At 38.7% G+C, this 7,500-nt stretch overlaps 1 protein-coding gene across 6 annotated transcripts in view; it reads left to right on the top strand.

Moving 5' to 3' along the window:
- Positions 1-7,500, top strand: part of Syn (synapsin) — a 747,383-nt gene that overhangs the window by 688,366 nt on the left and 51,517 nt on the right. The window lies entirely within an intron of this gene.

Below are 7,500 nucleotides of genomic sequence, written 5' to 3'. Positions count from 1 at the left end.
GGACTGTTTTGTTAAGATGCTCTGCTATGTTGGAAGGTCTTGCAGGAAATAATGGCCACTGGTTAGGTGGACTGGCTTATAAGGCGGTGGAGCAGTTCAGTCTGCCTAGCTCAAACGGAATACTGGCCTCTCATCGGCTGTTGGGCTGAGAGGGGGAGCCTGAGATTTTGTCCGGAAGTTGAGAGGTTGAGCCTGGGAATTTTGTCTGGAAGCTCTAGCCTGAGATTTTGTCCGGGAGCTGAGAGTGAGTGTGACCCTGGGATTTCTTCTGGAAGCTCTAGCCTAAGTTGCTGCTGTTCTGGTTACTGATCCTAAGCGCTGATTAGATAGCTGGACATCCTGCACCTGTTCGTGGGGGTGCTGCTGCCTAGGGCTTGTTGCTCCTGGAGGGGGTTAGTCTTCAGAGGGCGCGCAGAAATTAGTATAAAATCGTCAGCTTGCTGTATGTTGATAGTAGGGCGCTGGTAAGTAATTGATACTGCTTCTGCAATTTGCAGCTTCCTGAAGGTAGACTCCTTCTGGAGAATTCCGTTTGGTCTAGCAGTTTCTGTAGGGGAGGCCTCATGTTGTGCATTTCAGTGAAATGCTGGAAAATTGATCCCTGGGTTCTATGGGATTGTAGGCGACGCCGCAGTGTAGAGAAGGTCCTACCAATGATGTGCTGGAGCCGTCGCAGTGGCCCTCCTGACATGAAAATTGATAAACAACATTGGTGGTAGCCTCATTCGGGGCCCTGAGCTAGGCAGGCCGAGCTGCTCCACCGCCTTATAAGCCAGCCCGCCCAACCAGTGGCCATCATTTCCTGCAAGACCTTTCAACATAGCAGAGCATCCTAACAAAGCAGTTCTCACCCTGAAGACACCTCACGACGGGGTGAAAAAATATAGTTTCAGTGGAGTCAATACTTGTTCAATACTATTACTATACAGAAATATACCTGCTGGCATACACTGCAAACATCCTTTTGAGAGTCATGAATGACTATTTCCAGTACATCTCAGTTCCTAATGGGAAAGTATTCTCCAAATTACCCGTCTAGGGTATTGGCTGCATGTTACGGTGGTAAAGTAGGATGCAGTTGATACTTTAGGGTCTATATGGGGCGCCCCTACGGACCAGAGCCCCACATCATTTTGTCTGTGATAGAGGAAGACTCTGTTTATAGAGAAATTGTGACACTTTTATTATACTGCGACTGTCCCTCCGTTATGCTGTCTCCCAACACCTTGTCTGTCCTGTACCATCTCTCTGAATATTTACTTCCTCTTTTCGCCTACACTGTGATGGGGGAAAGAATGCTGCCACCAAGTTTTTTCACTTGAGTCGTACGAGGCGACAAAAAACGGGACGGAGGTTAGGACTAGGAATCCTGCTACATGTAGCCCCACAGTGGACATTCCTAAAAAAGTAAAAGCATAAGAGGGTCTACGATTTTTCCAACCAGTACCCTAATGTTTGGGTTTTTTAATGTGCGTGTATGTGGTATAGATGAGAGTAAAAGGGAAGAGATAGGCAATATGTTTGTGAAAAGAAAGATGGATATGTAGGCATTGAGTGAAACTAAGTTGAAATGGAGGGGCGAATGTGAGTTTGGGATTGTAGTTGGGAGGTTCTCAGGAGTGAAGAGAGGACGAAAGAGAAAAGGGGTGGCTATACTAGTAAGTGAAGAGATAAGTATGTGTGTAGTGGAGTGGAAGGAGGTTTCTTCAAGGTTAATGAAGGTGAAACTGGGAAGGTGAGATTTTTTTTTTTTTTTTTTTTTTAATACGTATGGGCCTGTAGTGAGAAGAGCATAGAAAAAAGGGAAGCTTTTTGTATTGATTTAAATGAGTGTATAGAGGGATTGGAGAGAAATGTTAATGTATTTATATAGGGAGGCTTTAATGCTAGGGTAGGAAATAGAAAAAAATAGACGAAGTTGTTGGGAAGTATGGAGTTCCAGGAAAAGATCGTAGTGGAGAGTTGATGATAGACATGTGTCTAGAAAGAGAGTTGATGATAGCAAATACAGTATTTAGGAAGAAAGTTAAGCATAAGTACACATGGGAGAGGGTGGTGGATGGAAGGGTGATAGATACAGCGTTAATGGACAATATAGGAGTATAGTAGGAAGAGTTAAGGATGTACATGTTCTAAGGGGAGAGAGTGGGGTAATATCAGATAATTTTTCGGTTGAAGGTAAATTGAGAGTGGAGAATAGGTGGAGAAAGAGGAAAGGGGTAGAAGTTAAGGAGGTACTTAGAGTGAACTGCTTAAATGAGAAAGAAAAGTAGAATGAGTATAAGCTGAGAGAGGAGTGGGAGGAAGTGAAGGATAGAGTAGAACTAGGAGTGGAGGAGGAATGGGGATGGTTCAAGGAGGTAGCCATAAAATGTGTAAAGAGGGTGTGTGGAACAAAGAGGACGGGATAAAAAAAAAAGGAAGGGTAGTAAGTGGTTGGATGAGGAAGTGAAGAAGGGTGTAGAAGAGAAGAAGCAGGTTTTCATAGATTGGTTACAAATTATAACGAGGAAATCGTATGAGAGGTACAAAGTAAGGAGAAGAGAAATAAAGCATAAGATAAAGGAGGCAAAGAGGAGAGCAGATGTGAAATGGGGTAAGAGTATGATAGAACATTTCTTAAGTAGTAAAAAGATGTTTTGGAAAGAAATTGAAAGAGGAAGAGGAGGCAAATCAAGTAGAGAAAAAAAAGGTAAAAGGTGTATATGGAGAGAAGATAATGGAAGAGAAGGCAGTGAGAGGAAGGTGGGCAGAATATTTTAGGGAATTGCTAAACGTGAAGAGGATAGGGAGGGAAAGGTAGTTGCAGTGGGAAGCTCTAAGAAAATGAGAGTGGTGAGTGAGGAAAATGGAGGAGAAACAAGGAAAGATGAAGTGAAAGCAGCTGTCAAGATGATGAGAGCAGGTAAGGCACCTGGGTTGGATGAGTGCCATGCAGAATGTCTGAAAAAAGGAGGTACAGTTATGATGGACTGGCTGGTGAGGTTATTTAATGTTTGTTTAGGAGAGGGTAGAGTGTCGGAAAGGGGGAAAAGTGTGAGTGTAGTAGTTTCAGAGTGATCAGCTTGTTAATTGTAGTTGGGAAGGCTTATGGAAGGGTCCTGATTGAGAGGATTAGGAAAGAAAAAGAGGGAGTAATTGGTGAGGAACAGTGTGGGTTTGTGTAGATCAGATTTTTGTGGTAAGACAGATATGTAAGAATGCTATAGCAATGGATTACAAAGGATTACAAAGGCGGAGCATACAGACAGGAGACCTCTTAGTCCATATCTAGGTCGGATGTGAAAAAAATCAAAAATAATAATGAATAAATAAAAACTATAATAATGTAAATAACAAATAATATAAATAAATAAATGCATAGGTATAGTTAAATAATAAACAAACAGATAAATAGTAAATAATGATAAATTGACATATAACTAATAATTAATGAGAATCAAACAGACAAATGATAACAAAACAAAAACAAATAATATGAAATAAATGATAATCATTACAGCATCTTGCTTAGGTGTTTATCAAATGATTCTTAAAGCTTCGAACTGAACTACATTGCACTACCTCTGCAGGAAGTTTATTCCATTCCTTAACTACACGGCTGGCGAAGTTGTTTCTACCCACTTCCAAACTGAATCTATATCCGGACAGTTTGAGACCATTGTTTCTTGTCGGATTCTTATTAAGTGTGAAAATTTTGTCATTTTTGATGTTGTCAATTCCCTTTAGAATCTTAAAGATCTGTATCAAGTCACCACTGAGTCTACGCTTTTTTAGGGAAAACAGATTCATATGTTTTAGTCGATTTTCGTATGATTTATTTTTAAATTTGGAATCAGTTTTGTGACTCGCCGTTGTATTTTTTCCAGTCTGTCAATGTCTTTAATGAGATTCGGTGACCATACTTAAACAGCATATTCCAAATATGGACGAACTAACGATTTATATAGCTTGTTAATGAGTGATGGACTTTTAAAATAAAAAGATCGCGCAATCAGTCCCAGAATCATATTTGCTTTCTCAGAGGCTGAAATACACTGCTTGGATGATTTGAGATCGTTACTGATAATTACGCCGAGATCTTTTTCACTATTCACTTTTGTTAACGAATTTCCAAATAACTTGTAATCGTACTTACTATTATTTTTACCTATGTGCATTACCTTGCATTTACTTGTCTTAAATTTCATTAGCCACTTTTCAGACCATTGCTGTAATTAATCTAAATCTTCTTGAATATCTAATTGGTTTAAGTGATCATTTGCCATTCCGCACATTTTTGTATCATCAGCAAATTTGGAAACAGTAGACTTTTGTCCATGGTCTATATCATTTATATATACTATGAATAGAAGTGGTCCAAGAACGGAACCCTGAGGAACTCCACTTGTAAAAAATTTCCATCTAGAAGTTTTTCCATTTAAAACAACTCTCTGTTTTCGATCATTCAACCAATTACTAGTCCAACTTAGTAGGCTACCACTTATTCCGTGTGAAGCTAATCTAGTCAGTAGTCTTTCGTGGGGACGGTATCAAACGCTTTTGCAAAGTCTAGATATATTAAATCTATATTGTTTCTTTTGTCATAATTCGAGATAACTGTATTGTAGAATTCGAGTAAGTTAGTCACGCAAGAACGTTTCCGTCTGAAACCATGCTGGCTATCATTTATCAAATGGTTACTTTCTAAATAATGTTCGATAGCATCTCTGATGATAGTTTCCATTATTTTTCCTACGATCGAAGTCAAACTTATAGGTCTATAGTTATTTGGTAAGAATGTTTTTGGGGCTTTTATAGATCTGGAAAAAGATTATGACAGAGTAGACAGGAAGGCACTGTTGGAGATTTTATAGATATTTGTGATAGGAGGAAAGCAGCTGTTAAGAGCATTCAAAAGTTTTTACGAGAGTAGTAGAACTTGTGTTAGGATTAGAAATGGAGAGAGTGAGGGATGTGTTATGCCACCCTGGCTGTTCAATTTGTACATGGATGGGGTGGTGCGAGAGATGAATCCAAGGGTAGTGGGTCGGGGATTGGAGATGGTTAAAGGAAGTGGAGAAAAGTAGGAGATAAGCTAGTTGTTGTTTACTGACGACACTGCTCTTGTAGTAGGATCAGAGGAGGGATTGAAGAAGTTAGTGACAGAATATGGGAAGGTGTGTGAAAGAAGGAAGTTGAAGATAAATGTGGATAAAAGTGAGGTGATGAGATATACAAGGGGAAAGAGGGGCAGCAGAGTGGAAGTGAGTATTAAGGGAGAGAGACTTGAGGAAGTGGATAGTTTTAGATACTTGAGTGCGAAATGTGGCGGGAAAGGGAGGAGTGTAGCAGTTTTAGAAGGATCAATATGTGGAGCGTAGTTGGAAAGGCACAAGGTAGGGTATTGAGCGAATAAGGAGTGGAAAAGGGTGAGTGATTGGATAGGAACATTTGGTTTTAGGAAATGCAGAGAGTGCATGGATAAAATTTGTTTAGTATGGCAGGTTTACTCGAAATATTGGCAAAATATAAGGATATTTTTGGGCTTTTTTTGGTTCTAGAGAAGGCTTAGGATAAAGATGGCAGGAAAGGACTCTGAGAGACTCTGCACATATATGAGATAGGGGAAAGTTGATAGGCGATCAAAAGTTTTAACATTGGTAGCAAAACTTATGTTGAGGTTTGGAATGGTGAAAGTAAGTGGTTTGGGATGAAGGTTGGGCTGCACATGGATCCAGTGGTAATGGGAAGTAAAGGCGAGGGTGCTGTGTAAAGGATTGAAGGTGGTAAGGGAGAGTGGAAGGAAGTGGAAAGTGAACCAGTTGTTGCTTGCCGTTGACAGTGCGTTTGTAGTTGGGTCATATAAGGGTCTGAGGAAGTTAGTGATGAAGTTTGGGAAAGTATGTAATAAAAAGAAGTTGAATGTAAATGTGTGTAAATGTAAGGTGATACGATATACAAGGGATGGGAGTGGCAGTGAGTTCGAGTTAAGTCGTAATGAAAAGAGGCTAGAGCATGTGAACAGATTTAAGTATTTAAGGGTTACATGTGGTAGTATATGTATATATATATATGTATATATATATATATATATATATATATACATATATATACATATATATATATATATATATACATATGTATATACATATATATAAATAAATATATATATATATATATATATATATATATATATATATATATATTTCTCCGCGTCTTCTTTTCTGCATGAGGGGACGGAGAAGGGGTCGCCGATTTAATGAAGCGGTTTTGCTGTGAATGTGCTGTCTTGCGACACTGCTTCTGACCCAGGGCAGTGGACAAGATGCAGGGATGATCCGTCATCCAGGAGGTGCCAAGATAAGAGGGAGGAAAGAGGATGGAGAGGAGTGGAGTGTGATAGGGATGGAATGGGTGGGAGCGGTTTTTATCCCTTTCTTTTTTGCCTACCTCCCTTATAAGGGGAAAAAAAGCCTTTGGTATATGTATGTATATGATATTTTATGCTCATAGGACACTATTAATAAGACCCACCAGAAAAGAAGGTTCTAATTCTTAATGGAGGGCGAACAATAAACTCTTACGACTAGAAAATTGGTAGCACACGATCGTATCAACATTGTCTGTTCTTGAACTTCCTGAAATTGCCCAGAAAAGTTAATTAATTTTTTCATATACAAATGAGGCAAATTATCACTAAAATCAACAACAATAACATATGAAGAAATAAAAGAAAATAAGAAAAACTGAAATAGATTCCATAACTATTTCCTATTACGTAATTACTGAGGTAGAGGCAAAATTAATTTCTATTCACGATAAAGGTTTGTGCCTGTTTCAAACTCAAGAAAAATATATGAATTGAATCTACAAGTTTTAAGTCGAGAACAAAATTTATTATATAGTTTGGCTCCGTAGCAGTGGTATTTTGCAGCCTAACCTAACCTCGTTTACTAATGGAAGAATGGTGTATATTATTATATAAAATTATCTGTCCACCTCTAGTAAGTATTTATATTTGTTTATTTCAGTGTGACATCACAAGTAGGGACCCAGCTTCTGTCTATAGGCCAGCTCCTGGAAAGATTTATTTCCATTTAACGTTATCTTTAGATCAGTTTCCATCGACATAATACCCTTTTAAACATAAACGAACAAATTACACATGTTTGTGATGTGCCACAACTCCCTTAAACCTAAAACCTCACTAATGTAAATTTTGAGTTTCATTACCCAACGTTGTAAATTACAATGGTCTTCCTGGATTTAGTCCCACTCCTCGTTTTTTGAGTATTCTGTTCTATATACCATAGTTGGTCTTAAACTGATACCTACAATGACAACCTATAAATTTCATTCTAGCTAATGTAAAAATATCTAATTCAGTTTAGCGAACTGAGTCAAGACTATGTCGGCAAATTTCTCTGTTATGGTGACACACTCAATCACTTTAGGGATGGCACAGTAGCGAAAAATCTTATTGCTTTTACGACTGGTGAGACTGAAGAATAATCTCTC

The sequence above is a fragment of the Oratosquilla oratoria genome, chromosome 40 (assembly GCF_046742065.1).
Source record: "Oratosquilla oratoria isolate Oo_2021 chromosome 40, ASM4674206v1, whole genome shotgun sequence".
NCBI classification, from domain to species: Eukaryota; Metazoa; Arthropoda; class Malacostraca; order Stomatopoda; family Squillidae; genus Oratosquilla; species Oratosquilla oratoria.
The sequence above is the reverse complement of the archived record's forward strand: the minus strand, read 5'-3'. Positions and strand labels throughout refer to the sequence as shown.